The following is a 24,501-nucleotide window of genomic DNA, read 5'->3' as shown; positions in this document are numbered from 1 at the left end:
TTTGCTTCATTTGAGGTTTTTCCTGCTCTTTTACAAAGTACAGACTCAACTTTGTTATGTTTTTTTTTCCACATATTACTCAATGGCCCTGACCACTTAGTTAAAAAGCCCACATTTACAGCCAATTAAATGCTTCCCAGGTGGCAATGGCACCCCACTCCAGTACTCTTGCCTGGAAAATCCCATGGACAGAGGAGCCTGGTAGGCTGCAGTCCATGGGGTCGCACAGAGTCGGACATAACTGAAGCGACTTAGCAGCAGTAGCAGCAGCAGCAGCAGGTGGCACTAGTGGTAAAGATGCAGGAGATGTGGATTCGATCCCTGGGCTGGGAGGATCCCCTGGAGGAGGGCATGGCAAACCACTCCAGTATTCCTGCCTGGAGAATCCCATGAACACAGGAGCCTGGCAGGCTGCGGTCCATAGGATTGCAAAGAGGTGGATACAACTGCAAAGAGTTGAACACACAGCACGAATGCCACATTATGAAATAAGCCTTTTGTAAATGAAACATAGCCACTATTTTTTTCTAAAACAAGAAACTATGAAAAAAAAAATCATGAGTCCATGTTTTTTTGAGGGTAAATTTTTTAAGGTCTTCCTCTTTTAACTTGAGGCATCTCTCATTTTCTCCTCTGAGGGTAACATTTACTCACAAGTGAATGAATGAAGTTAACCCATCTGTACCTTTCTAGGGGGGTGATACAAATTTGCCTCTTGACATAAATCTCAAGATTTATCTTAATATCTCGTTTCAATCAAAGTGAGTTTTCTCTTTATCACAAAGCCTGAAGCAAGACAGAAACATTTCTTGTTACTTCAGAGCATGCCATTTGTGAGTCCTGGGGACAGAGGTCCTCATCACCACACCACACCACACCAGCAGAATCTGTGGCACCTGGGAACTTGGAAATGCAACTTCGCATCCTCAGCCTCTGGAATCACAGATCTGTGCTGCAGGGTCCAACAATCTGCATTTAACAAGCCCTGTGGGTGATTCTCAGGGTGCTTAAGTTTGGGACCCACAGCCTTAGAACTTATATTCAATCTACGAATGGAAAATTGCAACCTTAGAGCACTGCCTTTAGGGTGGATAGGTTTGATCCTTATCTTTTTGCCATGGGAAAATTAAAGACTGGTAAGAAATGACAATATCTGCACTTTAACAATAGTATTCTTAGAATAGACATCTTCTCTGGATTCTCCCAGAAATCACAGAGATAATGTCATTAGTGCTTTGGACTAGTACATCTTCCATCCAGAATTCAGCAAAACTGGTTTCCATCATACGCTAGGAAGTTTTGTAGCATTGAAGACCTGCCTTATTCCTACAAAGCATCATTGTTCCTTCTGTCTCTTGCCCTTTTGCCTTTAAAAATAATTTGGTATCAGAACAGAATACATATTTCCCTCCGATGAGTGTTTGCTACACCAAAATTGTGCTTCTATTTGGCAGATTAAGGCAGACTTCCCATAAACAGCAGTACCTTTGAGCCTAATTGCCAACCAGGGTATACCTTAGAGCTGTAGTTCGGAAACTTTGCTAGGCATGAGACTCAGTTGCAAGGCTTTAAAAACTCTTGCCACCCACGCAGCCACATGGATGGACCTCAAGATTATCATATTAAGTGAAATAAGTCAGAGAAAGACAAATAAAATATGATATCACTTATACGTAGAATCTAGAAAATGATGCAAATGAGCTTATTTACAAGACAAAAATAGACTCAGACATAGAAAACAAGCTTATAGTTACCAAAGAGGATGGTGACGTGGGGATAAATTAGGAGTTGGGAATTACTATAAACACTGCTGCTGCTGCTAAGTCACTTCAGTCGTGTCTGACTCTGCGCGACCCCATAGAAGGCAGCCCACCAGGCTCCCCCATCCCTGGGATTCTCCAGGCAAGAACACTGGAGTGGGTTGCCATTTCCTTCTCCAATGCATGAAAGTGAAAAAATAAAGTGAAATCGCTCAGTCGTGTCCGACTCCTAGCGACCCCATGGACTGCAGCCCACCAGGCCCCTCCATCCATGGGATTTTCCAGGCAAGAGTACTGGAGTGGGGTGCCGTTGCCTTCTCCACTATAAACACACTACTATATATAAAACATAAACAACAAGGGCCTAGTGTATAGCACAGGGAACTATATTCAATATCTTATAATAACCTATCATGAAAAAGAATCTCAGAAAGAATATATATTCCTTTTCAGAATATATATTCATACATATATATATATGTGTGTGTATATATATATATATATATAGTACACCTGAAACTAACACAGCATTTTAAATTAACTATGTTGTTGTTGTTTAGTCACTAAGTCATGTGTGACTCTTTTGCAACCCCATAGAGCCCGCCAGGCTCCTCTGTCCATGGGATTTTCCAGGCAAGAATACTGGAGTGGGTTGTCATTTCTTCCTCCAGGGGAACTTCCTGACCCAGGGAACAAACTTGCGTCTCCTTCATTAACAGGAGGATTCTTTACCATTAAGCCAGCAGGGAAGCCCAAATTAACTATACTTCATTTTAAAAGGCTTAAATAAATGAATATGAAAAACAATTTTGCCACCCAAACCACACCCATATACCTAATCAGTATCTCAGGTGTGGGACCCAGGCATCGGAATTATTTAAATGTCCCAGTTGATTCCAATGTATGGCCAAGTTTGGGAACCAGGACTTGAATGTTTATTTTACCGTCATCCCGGATATCACAACAAAGACTCTTAACCGTGACCAGACATCACATGCAAAGAAAGTGTCCTGAAAATGCCAAATACAATCAGAACAAGAAACTTGTAGTTGAAACAGCAACTGGCTTGAAACTTAAATCACCTGCTTTGGGGATGACTTTCTCATCTTTTGAAGATTCTGGGTGGTAGCATGTGTTTCTCTCCAAACCCCCTGTATTTCGTGGTAACAGTCTCGCTGATTTGGTTGGCTGCAGAGAAAGTGACACAGTGTCCGGGTGGGTCATTATTGGACTTTCCCATTGGCTCTGCTTTCGTGCATTTAGTGGGTTGATTCCAACCCACTTTGGAAACTTTGACCTCCCGAAGATTCTGCTATCTGAGCGCCTCTGGGAAAGCCGTGGTCCTTTTCAAATCTTTTCCTGCCTTTTGCCCATCAGATAGTGCTTTCTCTCCAGCAGGAGTCGATAATCATGCCTAGAAGTCTGTGACTTTATTAACTGATTCTGCCATATAATTTTCTCTGTAGAGAATCATAGTTGGCTGAAAGGGAAGATGAAGATTGAGTGCAAACTTTTAGAACATTCTGCATTCTCTGAAGACAGGAGACTGTTCATAATAAAGCAAACATTCTTTTGCACAAGCCCTGAGGCAAGGGTGTCCCAGATGCTTTGACAAGGGTGCCATTTGGTCATAAACAGTGTGATAACAGGGTGGGGACGGAAAAGAAACTCTCTCATCCCTTTTACATCTCCAGACAAGTCTAGAACCAAACCCTGAGGAACCCGGGGAAAGAGCTTGGGAAATGATCCACAGGTTGCTTACACACCCACACACACACCTTGGCCACTCAAGTTTAACGGTTGAAGGAGCTGGGGAGAGGGCAAAACGGTGTTTGGCTACAAACTAAGTCACAAATCAAGAGACTTCTGCTCTTCTTAAATTTCTGCTTCAGGTTCTATGACAGCTTTTGAAGTGTCTTATTTTCATAACTAATCTAGTAAAAATTTCTGGTGAATTTAACACTTCCCAGGGGCTGGTTAGAACCCTCTTATGGAAGGGATCTTCCTGAGAAATGTAAATACAAGTGAACTTTATTAGTAGATGAGGTTTCAGAGATGTTCACAGGCATCAAGGCTCTGGAACGTATTCTAGGGATCTTTCTAGTCCTCTCTTCACTGTGTACAAACAAGGAAACTGAGGCCCAGAAAGCTCTGCAGCTTGGCCAACGTTTCTTGCCCTTCACAGTCTCACTGTTAAAAGAAAAATCTTTTTTTTAAGTTATATTTTGTGAACTGACAAAAAGAATGATATACTACTGTGGTAGAAATAACAGTAATGTATATGTTCCTGTAGCTTCTTATTTTATTCTCCTTTATAAACCACTCTGAGAATATAAAAATAAAGAGCGTTCTCCAAAATTGGAATGTGACTCAAATAGCCCTCTTTTCCTCTCTGCTTTTTATGAAGTGGCTGCCTACACTGCACATGTCTTTCAGTGAGCAAATGCAATTGTGAGTACAAATAGAGATTTTTGTAAAAAATCAATGTCAGTCCATGAGTTGAAAAAAGTACCAAAGTAATTATAGGATTCATTAATGATATGTTTAATAAAAACTATCCAGGTTTTTTTTTTTTGGATTGGTTCCATTTATTCTATAAAAATCTTAACATCCTCAGGTCGGTAAACATAGCTGGTTTGCAGAGATCAGGAAGTTTGACTTATCACACAGATTTGTTATTTTTAGTAACCAGGTACTTATTTCACATTTATAATAACTGTGGAAAAGTTTAACACAAGTTATAGGAATCGCTAGACGAACTCTCAGGTGAGACCTCCGGCCATTCTGTAACGTTCGCCAGGGGTCCTAGGTCAAGAAAAGCTATGCATTTCCGGTTTGTGACCTCGTGTTGCTCACCGCGAGATTTCCTGGCCCAGAAGCCGCGGGAAGAGGCTTCACCGCACTCAGAAGGAGCGGTGTTTGGTCGCGATGCAGGTACCACGTCAGAGATGAAGAGAGTGCTTGTGCTTCTTGCCTCCACCATGCGGGTATCTGGAAGTAAGTTCCGTCGTTCCTCGGTTTCCCCGGGAGATTTGGGTCCAGGACCCTTGGGTATTCCAAAATCCCTGTATGCGGAACCCACTGAGCCAGAGGGCAGACTATACAGACAGGGGAGAAATAGTTCTCCAAGTTGTCAGGTTCAACTTGAGTCATTTTCGTGATCTCTCTTTTGTCTCCCAATTAACATAATATCTATCGAGATAACATCCAGTGCTCCAAATAAGGTACATAGGCTAGAGGTAGTAAAAAGATAAAGGGGGTGAGAAAAAGAAAAAAAAAACCTCACTTGTAAAAAAGGAGACAAGCTCCATTGGCCCCTAAAAAGAACCTGATTTGTTCCACGACTGAGCTTAAGCCCTGTTCAGATAAATCGCTGCTTTTCCTGTAATTACCAAGCTGCTGAATAGAGCCAGGTCCTTGATAAGCTTTATAGTTTGTTGTTGATTTTCATCATTACTAAAGGTTAACATTTATCATCATCTCCTATACAACCCAGTAGCTTTTTTTTTTAACTCGCGATAAAAAACATTTTTGCCTACATGCTCTTTGAATTCAATATTATCAAGTTTGCATATTTTTAGAGCTATTGTAGCACCAGTATTCAATCCCACATTTTTCATAGCATTTATTTCTAATATGTTTGCAAGATCTTTTTATGTGCATTTGGGAAATGAACCGATTTCATATGTATTCATTAGCCATCACTGCCATAGGCTTTTCTGTTTGATTTTCTTCTGGACCTCAAAGGTAGTGGCTCATTATGAAGCAGAAAAAGCTAAGACCTTGTTCGGAACCTTTCCTGGGTAAGTGAAAGGATTCTGAATTATAATCTCTATCAAAATGTTTGCTCACTAATATAAGAGGAAATTAAAGTCCTTTTCGTGTGTCAGAACCTGAGAAGTCAAAACTGCAAAAGTGAGTTGGGAGAATTTGACTCCTTTCAAAGGGTTATATTTTTTTCTATCTTGATGGCTGTATTGTTTTGGCCTGCAAATCTAAAAAGAGAGGATCCATGCTTTGTGTTCTCCAGACTGCTGCTGCTGCTGCTGCTAAGTCGCTTCAGTCGTGTCCTACTCTGTGCCACCCCATAGACGGCAGCCCTCCAGGCTCCCCCGTCCCTGGGATTCTCCAGGCAAGAACACTGGAGTGGGTTGCCATTTCCTTCTCCAATGCATGAAAGTGAAAAGTGAAAGTGAAGTCGCTCAGTCGGGTCCGATTCTTAGTGACCCCATGGACTACAGCCCCACCCGGCTTCTCCATCCATGGGATTTTCCAGGCAAGAGTACTGGAGTAGGGTGCCATTGCCTTCTCCAGACTGAGGGGTCTTTAAAACCTAGGTCATGCAGTACATACCATTCAGGAATTGCTCTACAGCTAAATCAGGGCCCACACTTACACAGATGACTCCTCTCCTCCCCTGCCTCAGACCATTTCTCCATTTCTTCAGTCTTAGAAAACTCACTAGCTGTCCTACTTGGTGAGAAATTTCTATTCTTTATTGTTTAAAGAATAAAAATTTAATGTTTAAAAAATAGAAATTTAATGTTGAAAATTCAACATTTTAAGAGTGTTGAATTCTCATCTTAGAGCCAATACATGTCTTATGGGTATTATTTTATTCACTTTCCAATGAATCCATTCTATCTTTTAAACTCTGGGAAGTTTCTCAAAAATAGGTAGGCCTGTTGGTAAAATTCTGTCATTATAAAGCAGGTAAACTTGCATTTTTTGCAAGTGGGTACTTCATTTAAAATAATCTGTTCCCCAGAAACAGGAAGCTTCTGTAGAAGTTATTGGGGAGAAAACAATTAGAATAAAGAGGGTCTTCTATCATGTGTTCCCTGTCTGGGTGTTTTAGGGTGATTCTCCCATCTCAAAAGTTGTTTAATCTCATATTTACTTTGTTGGGGATCATATGAATTAGGATCTATGTTAAATTTCCCATAAGTGTTTGCTCTTCAGTGATCTTGCCACAAAGAGCACCAGTGGGTGGAATGGATTTACAGGGATTATGTGAAGAGACTCATTAATCCCAGGATAACCTATAAAAACCAAGACTCCCTTATTACCTTTATATGGAGAGACTACAATCAGCCCTTCCTATCCACAGGTTCTGCATTTACAGAATATTTCAACCTCAGATTGAAAATATTCTGGGAAAAAATTCCAGAAAGTTCCAAAAAGCAAAACTTGAATTTGACATGCACACTAGCAACTATTTACATAGCATTTACATTGTGTTTACAAAGCATATCAGATATTATAAGTGATCTAGAGATGATTTGAAGTATATGGGAGGAATGTACATAGATTACATGCAAATACTAAGACATTTTATACAAAAAAATTGAGAGTCTTTTGATTTTGGTATCCTGGTTGAGGGGCAGTGGGGTGGGGAGGCAGTCTTGGAACAAATCCTCCGTGGACACTGAAGGACAAAGGAATTCTGAAATTCTCCAGTCACCACTGTACTGTGTATAATATTGTGCTTCTAAATAGTCAGTGTATCTGAGAATTGACATCACTATGTTTACATTGTTTTTTTTTTTTATAAGAAATTTTCATCTTAACAAGTGAAAAATTTGTCAGAGGACCCACCTTTCCTTAATTGAAATAATCTATATGAAAGAAAGTACACAGTAGGCATTGGATAATCAATTTCCTTTCTGAAAATTCGAAAGTTACCTAATTATAGGGAAGCAAAGAAGTGGTATTATAGAAATGGTCAATAATCCTAAAACCTGAAGGCTCTCATCCCCTTCTTTCTTCCTTTCTCCCTCTTATCCTTCCATCCTTTTCATAGACTTGATTCTTTTGTCAGTCTTCACGGAGCTTTCCACCCACCCTACCTCCCAGAAGCCCAGCCGTCCCAAAACCTCATCATCATGAGGGCTAGGGCTGGCTAGCCCTCACACTTCTCATCTTTAATTTCTAGTTCCTCACATTTGTCATTTACAAATTCCTGGTCCCTAGGGATTTTTGTTTTTAACGTTTCCTCTGTTAATATTCTTTTTTAATCAGTTTTTGAAGTGAATCACAAGGTAGTGTATTATGATATACCTTCTAGCAGAAGTCTAAAACGTACTGCCTTCCTTCACCCTTCACATTCCTCCTCATTTGATGGACTTCCACTTAGGCCTTTTCTGTGTATTTTCAACTGTGGTTGTTTTTGCTTTTACATAGGATACCATAAGGCAAATACTGTTCTGACTTGCTTTTTCTCTTTCTCTAACTGCTGCTGCTAAGTCACTTCAGTCGTGTCCGACTCTGTGCGACCCTATAGACGGCAGCCCACCAGGCTCTGCCGTCCCTGGGATTCTCCAGGCAAGAACACTGGAATACCTTCTCCAATGCATGAATCTTGCCTGGGATTCTCCAGGCAAGAACACTGAATACCTTCTCCAATGCATGAAAGTGAAAAGTGAAAGTGAAGTCGCTCAGTCATGTCCGACTCTCAGCGACCCCATGGACTGCAGCCTTCCAGGTGCCTCCATCCATGGGATTTTCCAGGCAAGAGTACTGGAGTGGGGTGCCATTGCCTTCTCCACTTTCTCTAACTAGATAAAGCCGAAGATGGATCTCACCATAAAATACTGCAGCTACATAATGTGGGTGTATAATGTAATGTTTACTTAACCATTCCTCAATTAATGGACAACAGACATTTAGGTGTTTTTTTTTTTTTTTTAATTATTTTTAGCTCCCCCTACCCCCCCCCCCCACCATTAAATACAATGCTGTATTTAAATCCTTGTACTTATCTCTCTGTGCATATGTTTTTAGTATATCTCTAGGATAAATTGGTTCTCAGAAGTGCAATTATAGTGTCAAAATGATGTGTGCATTTAAAATGTTGATCACACTGCCAGATTACCCTCCAAATTGTTGGGCATGTACCTACTCTTTTACTAGCCAACTCCTGTTTATTGTGTAATTTTTTTTAATTTACTATAAAATGTTTCAGGTACAAAGGGTACAAAAAAATAGCCGCATGTAATAACATGAACATTTTAAGAGTGCTGAATTCTCATCTTAGAGCCAATATGTGTCTTATCAGTATTATTTTATTCACTTTGCAGTGAATCCATTCTATCTTTTAAACTCTGGTAAGTTTCTCAAGAATAGGTAGGCCTGTTGGTAAAATTCTGTCATTATAAAGCAGGTAAACTTGCATTTTTTTCCAAGTGGGTAGTACATTTAAAATAATGTTTCCCAGAAACAGGAAGCCTCCATGGAAGTTATTGGGGAAAAACCAATTAGAATAATGGGAGGTCTTCTGATGCCAAAGAAGCTGAAGTTGAATGGTGCTCTGATGACCTATAAGACCTTCTAGAACTAACACCAAAATAAGATGTCCTTTTCATCATAGGGTACTGGAATACAAAAGTAGGAAGTCAAGAGATACCTGAATAACAGGCAAGTTTGGCCTTGGAGTACAAAATGAAGCAGGGCAAAGGCTAACAGAATTTTGCCAAGAGAACACACTGGTCATAGCAAACACCCTCTTCCAACAACACAAGAGAAGACTCTACAATGGACATCACCAGACAATCAATACCGAAATCAGATTGATGATATTCTTTGTGGCCAAAGATGGGGACACTCTATACAGTCAGCAAAAACAAGACCGGGAGCAGACTGTGGCTCAGATCATGAACTCCTTGTTTCCAAATTCAGACTTAAATTGAAGAAAGTAGGGAAAACCACTAGACCATTCAGGTATGACCTAAATCAAATCCCTTACGATTATACAGTGGAAGTGACAAATAGATTCAAGGGATTAGATTTGATAGAGTGCCTGAAGAACTATGAACAGAGGTTCGTGACGTTGTACAGGAGGCAGTGATTAAGACCATCCCCAAGAAAAAGAACTGCAAAAAGGCAAAATGGCCTGAGGAGGCCTTACAAATAGCTGAGAAAAGAAGAGAAGCTAAAGGCAAAGAAGAAAAGGAAAGATATATCCATCTGAATGCAGAGTTCCAAAGAATACCAAGGAGAGATGAGAAAGCCTTCCTAAGTGATCAATGCAAAGAAATAGAGGAAAATAATAAAATGGGAAAGACTAGAGATCTCTTCAAGAAAATTGGAGGTATCAAGGGAATATTTCTTGCAAAGTGGAAGTCGTTCAGTCGTGTCTGACTTTTTGCTACCCCATGGACTATACAGTCCTTTGAATTCTCCAGGCCAGAATACTGGAGTGGGTATTCCAGTATTTCCCTTCTCCAGGGGATCTTCCCAACCCAGGGATCGAACCTAGGTCTCCGATATTGCAGGTGGATTCTTTAACAGCTGAGCCACAAGGGAAGCCCAAGAATACTGGAGTGGGTAGCCTATCCTTTCTCCAGCGGATCTTCCCGACCCAGGAATTGAACTGTGGTCTCCTGCATTGCAGGCAGATTCTTTACCATCAGAGCTGTCAGGTATTCCCATTTCATGCAAAGATGGGCATAATAAAGTACAGACCTAACAGACATGGAAGACAAAAGAAGAGTTGGCAAGAATACACAAAAGAACTATACAAAAAAGGTCTTAATGACTCAAATAACCAGGATGGTGTGGTCACTCACCTAGAGCCAGACATTCTGGAGTGTGAAGTCAAGTGGGCCTTAGCATCACTATGAACAAAGCTAGTGGAGGTGATGGAATTCCAGTTGAACTTTTTCAAATCCTAAAAGATGATGCTGTGAACGTGTTGCACTCAGTATACCAGCAAATTTGGAAAACTCAGCAGTGGCCACAGGACTGGAAAAGGTCAGTTTTCATTCCAGTCCCGAAGAAGGGCAATGCCAAAGAATGTTCAAACTACCGCACAGTTGCACTCATCTCACATGCTAGCAAAATGATGTTCAGAATTCTCCAAGTGAGTCTTCAACAGTACGTGAACTGAGAACTTCCAGATGTTCAAGCTGGGTTTAGAAAAGGGAGAGGAACCAGAGATCAAATTGCCAGCGTCTGTTGGATCAAAAAAAAAAGCAAGAGAGTTCTAGAAAAACATCTTCTTCATTGACTACACTAAAACCTTTGGCTGTGTGGATCACAACAAACTGTGGAAAATTGTTCAAGAGATGGAAATACCACACCACCTTACCTGCCTCCTGAGAAACCTGTATGCAGGTCAAGAAGCAACAGTTAGAACCAGACATGGAACAATGGAGTGGTTCAAGTTGAGAAAGAAGTATGTCAAGACTGTGTGTATATTGTCACCTGCTTGTTTAACTTATATGCAAAGTACATCATGCGAAATGCTGGGCTCCATGAAGCATAAGCTGGAATCAAGATTGCCGGGAGAAATATCAACAACCTCAGATATACAGATGATATCACTCTAACGGCAGAAAGCAAAGATGAACGTAAAGGGCCTCTTGATGAAGGTGAAAGAGGAGAGTGAAAAAACTGGCTTAAAACTCAACATTCGAAAAACAAAGATCATGGCATCTGATCCCATCACTTAATGGCAAATAGATGTGGAGACAGTGGGAACAGTGACAGACTTTATTTTCCTGTGCTCCAAAATCACTGCAGACAGTGGCTGCAACCATGAAATTAAAAGACACTTGCTTCTTGGAACCTAGACAAGGTATTAAAAAGCAGAGACATTACTTTGCCAACAAAAGTCCATATAATCAAAGCTATGGCTTTTCTAGTAGTCATGTATAGATGTGAGAGTTCAGTCATAAAGAAGGCTGAGTGCCAAAGAATTAATACTTTTGAACTATGGTGTTGGAGAAGACTCTCCACTCCCTTGGATAGCAAAGAGATCAAAGCAGTCAGTCCTAAAGGAAATCAACCCTGAATATTCATTGGAAGGATTGATGCTGAAGCTGAAACTCCAATACTTTGGCCACCTGATGCAAACAGTTGACTCACTTGAAAAGACCCTGATGCTGGGAACGCTTGAAGGCATGAAGAGATGGGTATGACAGAGGACAAGATGGTTGGATGGCATCACCAACTCAATGGACATGAGTTTGCACAAGCTCTGGGAGATGGTGAAGGACAGGAAGCCTGGCATGCTGCAGTCCATGGGGTCTCAAAGAGTCTGACCTGACTGAGATACTGAACAACAAATACTTCCATCTGGCATAATTTCTTTTTGCTCAAAGGATTTCATTTAATATTTCTTTTAGTGCACATATACTGGTTAAAGTTTTTTTCAGCTTTTGTGTCTCAGAAAAAAATCTCTGTTTTGCCTTTGGATTTTGAAAGATATTTTTGCTTGGTATGGAATTCTAGTTTGACAGTTTCTTTTCTGTCAAAGCTTTTAAAGCTGTTGCTCCACTATCTTCTGACTACATAGTTAGAAATGGGAAAGTTCCCATCATTTTTATTTCGTTTTTTAACTTGTCCTTTTTTTTTTTTTTTTTAATCCCTCTGGCTGCTTTTTGGATTTTCTCGCTTTGTCATTGATTTTTGAGCAATTTGATTGTGATGTATGTGCCTTGATACAGTTTTCTTTATGTTTCTTGTGTTTGAGATACTGAACTTCTTGAAAAAAAACTGTACATTTATGTCATTCATGTCTCTACTTAACTTTTTGAACATATGCAATATAGTTATATTAACTTTTATATATGTCTTTGTCTACTATTTCAAACATTTGTGTTGGTTCTAGGTTCATTTCTGTTGATTGATTGATTGATTTTTTTTTTTTTTTCTCCTAAATATAGGTGGGATTTTCATGCTTCCTTGGAAGCCTGGTAATCTCTGGTTGGATGACAGTCATTATTGGGTGCTAGACATTTTTGTATTTCTGTAAATATTCTTGAGTTGTGTTTTGAAATGCAGTTTCGTTTCTTAGAAACAGTTTGATCTTTCAGGTCTTGCTTTTTTGGGTGGGACAAGAGCATGTTTATTCAAGGGCTACTTTTGCCTCAGCAATGAGACAGTACTCTTCTGAGTTTTCTACCCTATACCTCATGAATTATGGGGTTTTTTTTGTATTTTTTTCCAGCCTGAGAACAATTGTAGGAACAATGTGCCTGTGGTTTCAGGCCCTGTGGGAACTCTCGACAGTGTTTTCCATCCCCCTTGGGTGTTTGTTTTTCCTAGACTTGATTCGTGTCTTCACGTACATCAACCAGTCAGGGGTCTGCTGAATTCAAGGGACCTTCTGCAGATTTCTAAGATTCTCTCTTTAAATAGGTCTTTCCTTTTTGGTCCTTTGTCCAAATTGTAGCTATTTTGAACTCCCAGACTCTAAGCAACATCTTCTCAACTCAGCCTTCACCTGGGTTCCTTCCTGCAGTACTACTGCAGCCTAGCAACTCCCAGCCCTCAAATACAGGGATTGAGTTTGCCACAAAATGAAAGTTGAGTGAGCAGGAGAGCAGCACTTTTTGGCCATCAAGTCAATTGTACAAGTATTGAATATTGCTGACATGATTCGACACTAACAGATGTCAGCTTTATGTTCTTTGTATTTCTTAAAGTAACACTTTACTACTTTAAGAAGGAGTTCTTCAATTAGTTCTTAGGGTCATAAATCTTCCAAAACCATTCTTACTTCTTGAAGTCCATTTATTAATATCTTGCTTCTGTACCAGGAGATAGTTTGTGAATCTCTGTCCTCCAGAGCAAAGTGCCCTGTCCCTTGAACCCTGGGTGATAATTAAACACATGCTGTTTTTCTGAGATTTAAGGTACCAGCACTGTGCTGCAAGCTGTTTTAGCAACTATGTTCTGAAGCAGGCTTCTGTGAACTCCCCAGTCTGGATTCAGAACAGTTACCCTCATGTATTAACAGTAACTCAATGGGAGAAAGATTGCTGACATTTTTTGGTGCTAGTAAGGAAACAGTGAATTACTACTCTCTAAAGTTGATCCGTCAAACCCATGGTAAGAATTTGTTTGTATCTGTTTATTGCATCTATAAACTCTTTTTAGAGGTGAATGGTTGAGGACATAAAAAGAAGTACTTTTGTGTGTTTAATTATCATTGTTTTCCATGGATGGGATGAGGTCCAACTATTCAAATGGATAGCTCAGATTTGCTTTTATTTTTAGTACTTGTTTTGAGTCCTCACAGATAACATTAAGCATGACTGAGATGTAATTTCATTAACCCAAAAGATGATTGGCTTTGTCACTTCATAAAATTTTAGTGTTTGGTATGAGCAACATAGGTGTCCTTTGATAAAACATAATGAACATTTTTAAGATGGTAATAATTTATCCTCTGAGTCCATAGACTGTGGCCCAAGGCCATATCTGTTCCACTGCCTGTTTTTAAATAAAGTTTTGTTGGAATAGAGTCAAGCCCGTATATGTATGTGCTCTGGTTGCTTTCTTGTTACAACAGCAGATTTGAGCAGTTACAACAGAGCTGTGTCCCACAAGGCTTAAAATATTTACTGCCTGGTCTTCCTGGTTTATTACACTGCTGATGAAAGGAGGTAAAATCTCAAGAAAAAAAAACTAGGAATTGGAAAGGGAAGTAGAGATTAAATAGTACTCCAGTGAGAGCAGCAGAATGAGAGCCTGTTTCCTAACTGCCCATCGCTGAATATATTTTAAATACTTTTGCCAACCTCCAAATTGGAAATTCAGATGTCTGAAGAGAAGAATTCTTGAATTCCATTTTATGGGCAATAACTACATATTCAAGGCTAGCAATCATTTAAATTAAAGAAGAATACATTATGAATTTGGTAATATGAATAAATGTAAAACTGTCTTTTAAGTTAGCAATTTAATTGCACAATTTTCCCTGTCATTTATTTTTCTGTAAAAGCATAGAAAATTCAGACTTTGAAGGGAGCAATAAAGCATAAGCATTGCAGAGGGGATAAAAATCTTTTGCCCACTCTGATTTAGAGACCTCTGTGACTCACGGATAAAAAGGGTCATCATAGTGTTTCTTATTATTAAAAGTATTACTCATTTTTTCTTATTTCATCTGAGTAGCATTAGGTTTATATAACTTATTAATCATTACTTTATCTTAAGCTTCTTACCCATTTACTCTTAGTTTGAGATACATAGCCAGACAGACAGATTGACAGAATTAATCTGTTAAAGGTTTTCAGAGGTCTTCACTTTTTAAGACCAGCATATTATTAGGGGTAGAAAGACATTAGAGCTTCAGGTCCTATTTTCAAAAGAAACAATTGCCTTTATTATGTGGGTTCATTTACTGATATAAAATACCAAGCACAGTGCCTTATACTTAGAGACCCAATAGTGTATATGTGTCAATCCCAATCTCCCAATTTATCCCATTCCCCAGTTCCCTGCGCACTGCCCCCCGCTTGGTGTCCATACGTTCTCTATATCTGTGTCTCTATTTCTGCTTTGCAAATAGGTTCATCTGTACCATTTTTCTAGATTCCACATACATGCATTAATGAATGTACTTAGTGCCACTGAATTATAGTGTTAAATATGGTTAAAATAGTATGTCTTCTGTCATGTGACTTTCACCACAATTTAAAAAAAACACTTAAAAATAATCAGTGGTATTAGAGAGGCTTTGCTATTCAGAAAACAAGAACAACATGCTATGAAAATAGGTTGAGGGAGCGAAACAAATGTTCTTGGAAATTAAAAATCTAGTTGCCCTTTTTTTAAGTCAAGTAAAAGCTAAATTTGGTGTAAGCAAGTAAGTAAATTTGATGTTAATGAGTAGAACAACAACAACAAGAAGACTTGGAAAATAGAAGATAAAAGCTTTAGAGGATCAATCCAAGAGGAATAGGAATTCCAGAAAGATTAGACCATGACAATGAGAGGGAGTGGCTTACAGCATAAATATTCCTCACCGCTGAAGGCCAAGCATGTAGTTTCTAGAAGCTCACAGTGAGTGAACAAAAGAAGCAGACCTGACTATGTGTTGTGAAATTTTACAATAAATGTGAGACAGGCCTGGAAGCTTTGAGGGAAGTTAAAAATCAAAGAGCTTCAAAGGAATGAGAATCTGTGACCGCAGGTTTCTCATCATCCACCGTCGATATCAAAACCCTGGGAGCAGTGACTTCAGAGTCCTGAGGGCTGCTGATGGCCAACCTTCAGTTCTTAGCTTAGAACCCTCAAGTGCGAGGGTGGAACACACATTTCAGGTATGTTAAGGGCTCAGACTTTCTCTTCCGTACTACTGTTGGAAGGTGTTCCAGGAAAACAACGAATTAACAGCAGGATCAGGAAACTGACTCTGTTGCAAGCAGTAGTACCCAACTCTGGCCAGCTTAAGCAGAAAAGATATTTATTGAAAGGATATTGGATAACTCCACTGAATTGTCAGGAAGATTAGAGACCCAGGCTTGGCAAACAGGCAGAAACAAGGAAGGATCTGTAGCCAGAACCACAGCTAAAACATTTCACCGCAGCCATCAGCACCAATCTGCTCTTGTGCTGGAGCAACTCCAAATTCCAGACCTAGGGAAGGTGTATCTGCCTGTCCCAGCCCAGGGGACCCTAGCCCAGGTTCCAGGGAAACTGGGAGAGAGGACTGGGAGTCTTCAGTTTCTGTGGTTGACTCGAGAGGGAAATTTCTCCCCTAACCCTCTTGAGTTCCTTTGGCTAGTGTAATGATTTAATTGACACAAAACAGATTAACAGAGGAGGGAGAAAAAAGAGAAAAAAAAAGCAATTCATATGCATGAGGTCTTAGAGGATTAAGATCCCCAAAGTGACCAAAACAGGCCATTTATCATTCTAGATGAAGAACCAATTACTTGTGAAAATTTAACCACAAAGGGGCTTGTGCTTGGGGTAACAAACTGGATGAAGAAGTAACAAAGTTTGTTTATATGGCTTCCTTACCCTTGAATTCCCTAATTCTGGTGATAAGGAGGCTTTCCATACCTTCATGTGAGAGAATTATTTCCCACTTTCATGGGGAATGGGGTGGGGGTAGGGGGGATGGACAGGGTGGTTTTTTTTTTTTTAATATATTTTTTCCCATCTATTTCCTCAAGTAACTTTTTTTTTTTTAACTTAAATTTATTTTTAATTGGGGAATAACTGCTTTACAGTATTGTGTTGGTTTCTGCTATATACCCACCTCAATCAGCCATAAGTACCCACCTCAATCAGCTGTAAGTATCCATGCGTATGTCCCCTCCCTCATGTGACTCCCTCCCACCTCCCACCTCATCCCACCTCTCTAGGTTGTCACAGTCAAGTAACTTTTAATTCAAAGTTTTTAAATATAGAAAGGAAGGCAGTCACCAGTTCATAAGTAATTGACTTCTGTTCCAAAAGTTGTACGTCAATTTAAGATTTCTTCTCCTTTAGAAGCATTCTTGTGTACCTGGTTAGATTCCCAAACTAGTCCACGAATACAAGTTAGAGTGAAGTGAAAATGCCTAGATCTGTTGTTTACAAATCAAAAGAAGCAACAGAGTCAATTTTGGGGTCCATTCTGGTAGTCCATTGAGAAATTGTGGAAGGATTTGCCTGGGGCCGTGAAGCAGGCATGGAGGGGGGCACCTGAAAAAGAAAAGAGACTCTTCTGCCCACCAGATGCTTGTGGCTAGAATGTGGGACCTCAGGCGGCATCTCCACCAAGGAAAATGCACACTAGCTACTGCCGGTGCCAAGTGCTCCCATCTGAGCTTCTTGGGTGCTGTTCAGTTCATCAGTCCTCTGAGATACTGGTTTCTGAGTAGGCTTCTCACCTAACAGCTTCTCTTGATAGATTCTAAACTTAACCTGTTGCTGGAAAAAACTCCTGGAAAGACCAGAGCTCTTCCTCTTAGGTAACCTTATGTTCAATGAAAGATTGACGCTGGCAGTGTGGTTATTTCTTCTCCGAAAAAGAAAAAGTTAAGAAAATAAAATCACTGTAATCCTACCGGGAGAAGGCAATGGCACCCCACTCCAGTACTGTTGCCTGGAAAATCCCATGGACGGAGGGGCCTGGTGGGCTGCAGTCCATGGGGTCGCTAGGAGTCGGACACGACTGAGCGACTTCACTTTCACTTTCCACTTTCATGCATTGGACAAGGAAATGGCAACCCACTCCAGTGTTCTTGCCTGGAGAATCCCATGGACGGAGAAGCCTCGTAGGCTTCAGTCCAGTCGGACACGACTGAAGTGACTTAGCAGCAGCAGGCCGTAATCCTACCACCCAAAGATTAATACTGTTAAACTGTTATTATGTATCCTTAGATACTTTCTTTCTATGCATATAGTTTTCCCACAGAAGTAGTAAATCTTACTGTTTACTGCTTAAAAAAAAATCTTACATACATAAATGTACATCATTATTAATTGCATAACATTACGTTATATAAATGTAGAATAACTTCCTGAATTTTTCTTCTGAGATTGGGCATTTATGTTGGATATATGTGGAAAAGTATAAATATTCAAGAAACTGGGTGTGCTGTTTTTAATAGACAAACCATAGAAACACCGTAAATGTTCTCAGAATATACTCCAAAAAATGGAAGTGTTAGTTTGAAAGATATAAATTTAATGTGTATACAGACACCTCACTTTGTGAAATCCAACCAAATGTTACAGAACTATAAACATGAAATCATTACCTCATATTTAATTTTACTTCTTAGACATAATCTCCGTTAACATTGGATGTGGATCTTTTCAGACTTCTCTCCTCTGTGGATACATGGGAAATTTCATATTGAAGTCTATAGTTTTATAGTTTTTACCCCCATGAGATAATACTATACACATCCTTGTGCAACCTTAATTTTTCCCCTTTATAAATATGTCTTAAAAAAATATTTCCAAACATGTAGATGTATGTGTGTGTGTTTATCCCTTTTATAGGTTGGTAATGTTGGAGCTTTGTGATTGACCTGCCAAGAAACTTTGGGAATTTATTCCTCGATTCATTGAAAATAAATACGTCAGTTTGATTGAGTGCATACCATATGCAAGGCTTTGAGGAAACCAAGCTACTTAGGATCTGAGCTCATGGTCCAGTGTGGAAACCTGGAGAGTCTATGTGTTATGATAGTGAAATCATGCCCCAACAGCAAACACTATGGCAGCAAAGGAGGGACGTGTCAATCAGTCCAGGGAAGTCATGGTCACTGACAAGCTATTTGAACAGACCCGAGTTCAATCCTGGTTTCTGTGATTTATTAACTGAGATTTTAGGTAAATCCTTAACTTCTCTGCCTCAGTGCAAGATGGCTTTAGGAATGCCTAGCCCACGATGCTGTCATGAATATTTATTGGGGAAGTGGTTATAGCAGAGGAGTGTTGAATGCCCATTAGTAGGTGTCTGTCTAACTAAACGAATCATGATATATTAATGGATACACTATTATGCAGCTCTGAAAAATAAAGTCACTCTCTGTATACTGATAGGGACCAAACTCCAAGATGTATTATTAACAGTGTGTGGTTTGCTACCATTTGTGTAAAAAAAAAATTTTTTTTATAAGATGTGATGGTTTAAAACTATATGTACTTGTATTTACACAGCCTGTCTAAAAGGATATCTAAGTAACTTAGCAGTGCTTGCCTTTGAGGAAGGGAATTGGGGATCAAGAGTGAGAGAAAGACACAACATTGAAAATCAACTATCAATAAAAATTTTAAAAGGAACAGAAAAGAATGGGAGAAAGATTAGCTGTCCAGGTATATCCATTTGTGCTGCTTGAATTATCTTGTGTGTTTGTTATGAGGAAAGTTTTTTTTAATTATGAATAAAATAAAACAAGTTTATCATAAAGTAAGATGGTATCAGTTTAGTATAACTTCAAATATTTTTATATGCCAATCTTTCACTATCATTTTATGGAATGGTTACAGACACAGACTTTAGAGTACATATTTACTGGCTGTGGGGATATTGGAAAAGTTATTTAAGAAATCTAAATATCCATTTTCTCCTGTAAAGTAGGAAATTATATTAACCACTTTATGGGGTTGTTGTAAAAATAAGATACATAGTCGAGTGGGAAGCGATTAACCTGTTATATGATATATTGTAAGCACTCAAATGTTGAGTGTGCTGTAGTTAATACTAAAAGGCTGTATCTAGGACTCTTTGTTGCAAGTGATAGTAATCTAACTGTTGTCATTTACCAAAAAGGGACATTTGTCAGCTCACACAAATGAAAGTCCAGAGTAGCTCTGTTTTGGGGACTGGTGACATCTAGCAACCCCTTTGAAGGGACTCAGTCTCCCTTCAGCTCTTAACTCTGCTTTCTTCTCTGTTGGCTCATCTCCTAGGGAGCTCCAGGCTCACGTCCTACTAGCCTCGCAGTGAAAAGAACCCAGTACTATCCAACAGAAATCCCATTACTGACTGATTCATCATGCTTTGGTCATGGGCCCATCCGTCAGTCAGGTTAGCCAGCCGACTGGACCATGCTGATGGGTGGGCCCAGATTAAGGCACCCACCTCTGCGACTTTAATGGGAAGGGCCAGCCTAAGATGCTGAACAGTGCCAGACCTTTTGTTCTCAAGCTTGGAGACAAAGAAACCACCTAAACTGAGAACTGTGAAGAAGTTCTCCAGATGAAAAAAATAGGAGCAAGAAATACCAAGGTAGACAGAAACCACGGATGTTCCCCCCGGCCCACTGCTTGGCTGCCTGACAGTTATTCCTGTTATTTTCATGTGTATATTTCCTGAAATGCTTAATGGTGCAACTCTTCCATACAGAGTCATGTCATCATAGTTGGGGCTGAGGTCCTGAAGTTAACACATACTTCCTTTCCAGTAAAAGCCACCCTTGATAATGACAGCTCAGGAAGATGCTGCATGGCTCATGGTCAGCATTTACTCCTCCTCAGGACCAAATGGCTGGGCCTTCTGTTAAGTACCACATGTATTAGTTGCTTTACTGGTAGAGGGCATGTAATACGAAGATCCCTTTATAAACAAGGTAGCTCTCCGTTCAGCAAGACATTCACACTAAGAGCAAACAAACGTTGAGATAACCAAGAGGAGATTTCCTCTGTGCTGGTGCTCTGCCCAGGGCAAGGGGGTGTGTAGGTGGAGACTACCTGCCCTGTTTAAATCCTCCCACCTGGCTTCTTATTTGTTTTAGCAGGCACATGTGCTCGAACTTGCTAAGGTAACCATTAAAGTAATGTTGCTGCATCATATATCAAAATGTGGAGCCCTTCCCCTAGAAGAGAGTCCCGTTATTGTGCCTGTCTTCAGATCTAGCACCTGCACAAGTTCTGTGTGGTTCAGTTTAGTCCCTGCTCACTACACAGTGGAAGAAAGGAAACAGGATAACCCGAAACTTCATTTGAAAAAGGGGAGATCACACACGGAGCTCACCTCCCGAAGCACATCCGTGTCCTCCCCACAGCGGAAGGCTTTCTGGAGATGTGACCTGCTTGTGGGGCCAAGATGGCCACTCTGATTTCTGTCCTTTAGGAGGATTTTTCTGAGGGTGCCCTTCTTTCATTTCCTTTGGGTATAAATTCACAGGCTTAGTGATTGATTCCCTCAGAGACAGAGGTCTCATAGGCTGTCACTTTCTCGGGTGCCTTTCAAATTGAGTCGATTTTCTATCTAGTATTGAGATTTGGTCCACTCTGGTTTGGTGCTTGGTTACCAAAGTCACACAGCCTGACTAGTTTTGGTCCTTGAAGTTGAATCTGAGTTTCTTAGCAACAGATCTCAGAATTTTCCCCAGCCCACAGCCTACTGCTTCCATGGACCTTAGCCTCAGAGCAGTTGGAAACAACATCCTAGGATGGAGAAGCAAAAACAAGTATGTCCCCAGGCTGCTGGCCAGCGGATGGTTCTTTATTGAGGGGTCAAGGAGGATGCAGCCTGTAGGGTGCAGGAGTTAGGATCCCAAGCTCTTTTCCCATTTTACTTTACTTCTGTGGGCGCTAGCCAGGCCAGAGAATACAGCTCTCTTAAGTTTTTACAGAGAGAAAGTGTCTCTAGAGCAGAGCTGTAGAGCTTTTCTCCTCTATTTTTAGGTAAGCCTCAAATGAAGCTTGTCTCTCTCAGTAATAATTTCCTGAAGACCACAAGAAGTGGCCACCACACCCTGCCCCTCTTTAGCGATGCACACCGGCTCCACATTGCACTGGAGCCCTTCGTGACTCAGCCATTTCCACAGGCTCTTACTCTGCCCACCTCACCTTCCTTCAGGAGGTCCTTCAGGGGTCCTCACCACACCTTCAGGAGCACAACTCAAAGTGCTCTGAGGAAAAAAAGAGGCTTTATTGGCCAGTGTAACTGAAAAGTCTGGGGAAGACCAACTTCATGACCTGACCCAGAGTTCTGAAGGATGGCCTCAGACAGACTCCCACCTCTCCTTTTCCTCACTCTGCTTTCCCCTGGGGAGGCCTCATTTTCAGGCCACTTCCGGCTAACAATTTAACCTTACTAACAAGCCACACCCCTTACTAGCAGTAGTTCCAGAAAACTTCCTTGGATTGCCTTGTTCACCCAGCTTTGGTCCTAGGTCATCTGATTCGATCACTGTGGGGGAGGGTGAGGATGGAAAGAAAGACAAGCCTAGTCGGGGTCACCTGTGTGCACGGATACACCTGTCTGTGGGAAGAGATGCTCCCCAAAGAACAATCAGGGAACTAGCCCGATTAAGAGGGAATGTTCTCTGGGCCAGCCAAAGCAACAGGCCCATATAAGGATTTGACGGACTATGTGGGAGCAGATGATGACATGCAGAGGGCTTCCCAGGTGGGGCAAGTAGTAGTAAAGAACCCGCCTGCCAATGCAGGAGACATGAGACAGGGGAGGGTCAGTTCCTGAGTCGGGAAGATCCCCTGGAGGAGGTCACAGCAATCCACTCCGGTATTCTTGCCTAGAGAATCCCATGGACAGAGGAGCCTGGCAGGCTTTGCTAGTCCATAGGGTCATACAGAGTCGGATACGACTAAAGCTGCTTAGCACACACACAAAGTTAATTTGCTAATTGTCATTTCTGGGCCTTTGGAGTGGTGATGTTTAGCTCAGCACTGCTCAGTGGAAAGATACTGTGTGCCACAAACACAGGCCACGCAATAAAAAGATATATATGTGTGTATGTGAACAACAGACTGGTTCCAAATAGGAAAAGGAGTACGTCAGGGCTGTATATTGTCACCCTGCTTATTTAACTTATATGCAGAGTACATCATGAGAAACGCTGGGCTGGAAGAAGCACAAGCTGGAATCAAGATTGCCGGGAGAAATATCAAGAACCTCAGATATGCAGATGACACCACCCTTATGGCAGAAAATGAAGAGGAACTAAAAAGCCTCTTGATGAAAGTGAAAGAGGAGAGTGAAAAAGTTGGCTTAAAGTTCAACATTCAGAAAACGAAGATCATGGCATCCAGTCCCATCACTTCATGGCAAATAGATGGGGAAACAGTGGAAACAGTGTCAGACTTTATTTTTGGGGGCTCCAAAATCACTGCAGATGGTGACTGCAGCCATGAAATTAAAAGACACTTACTCCTTGGAAGGAAAGTTATGACCAACCTAGATAGCATATTCAAAAGCAGAGACATTACTTTGCCAACAAAGGTTCATCTAGTCAAGGCTATGGTTTTTCCTGTGGTCATGTGTGGATGTGAGAGTTGGACTGTGAAGAAGGCTAAGTGCCGAAAAATTGATGCTTTTGAACTGTGTTGTTGGAGAAGACCCTTGAGAGTCCCTTGGACTACAAGGAGATCCAACCAGTCCATTCTGAAGCAGATCAGCCCTGGGATTTCTTTGGAAGGAATGATGCTAAGGCTGAAACTCCAGTACTTTGGCCAACTCATGCAAAGAGTTGACTCATTGGAAAAGACCCTGATGCTGGGAGGGATTGGGGGCAGAAGAAGGGGATGACAGAGGATGATATGGCTGGATGGCATCACTGACTTGATGGGCGTGAGTCTGGGTGAACTCCAGGAGTTAGTGATGGACAGGGAGGCCTGGCATGCTTGGATTCATGGGGTTGCAAAGAGTCGGACATGACTGAGCGACTGAACTGAACTGAACTGATGTGTATAGATAAAATACATATACAGATAAAATGATCACTTTAATAGTATCTTATTTAATAATTTATAAAGCCAAAACAGCACCATTTTAACATGTAATCAATATAAAAAAATGATTCATGAGCTCTTTGACCCTTAGTTTTTGAAATCCAGTGTGTGTCTTACATGGACAGCACGTGTCAGTTCACATGAGCCTCCTGTGGCTCATGGCCACTGTAGTGAACAGAATGAATTTAGCTGATAACTTTTCCGTAGAGAAGCTGGATATGTATCATCAGCTGATAAGTTGTTACTTCAGTGTCTACATCATGGGGAGTTATTTTGAAATTGTGAATCTCCTCATTAGGAGAATCCACCCTGAAATGAGCCTAAATGCACATTGCTGTGTGGGTGTCTAGTTGGTACCACCCCTGTCTGAACGCCCTTCACACCCATGCAGTCAGCAGTCGGCACTTACTTACTTAATTACCTGGCTTCTTTCCTGGTCTCTGCACAGTAGGAACCAAGGGACTCTTTATCTGTCTTGCTTAGCTCTGTTCCCTAAGCCCAGAGCCCAGTACACAAAAGACACAAAGTGGATATTTTTAAAGTGAAAATCAGATGAAAAAGTTGGGTGAGAACTTCTCGTTTGCCCAAATTGATAACAAAATGCAGAAAGTAATCCCAGTGGAAGCCCAAGATTGAGTGTTTGTGGTATTTTTTATTCTGATGAATGACCATTTGTAGTCTGTGACTAGTTGTGTTCCTCTTCAATCACTCTTTCTTTCATTGAATATATCAATATATGTATATAGAGAGAGAGACTGTATGTGTGATTGAATACCTACAGAAACCCAGGCTCTGTGCCAAGCCC

The 24,501-nt window shown here is 40.7% G+C and overlaps 1 protein-coding gene across 4 annotated transcripts in view; it reads left to right on the top strand.

Moving 5' to 3' along the window:
• E2F3 (E2F transcription factor 3) overlaps nucleotides 1-24,501 on the top strand; it is an 84,574-nt gene that overhangs the window by 45,922 nt on the left and 14,151 nt on the right. The gene's annotated exons all lie outside the window — the stretch shown is intronic.

This window comes from Bos grunniens, chromosome 23 (assembly GCF_055505025.1).
Source record: "Bos grunniens cultivar Pamir isolate PY7600 chromosome 23, Bosgru_T2T1.0, whole genome shotgun sequence".
Taxonomy (NCBI): domain Eukaryota; kingdom Metazoa; phylum Chordata; class Mammalia; order Artiodactyla; family Bovidae; genus Bos; species Bos grunniens.
The sequence above is the reverse complement of the archived record's forward strand: the minus strand, read 5'-3'. Positions and strand labels throughout refer to the sequence as shown.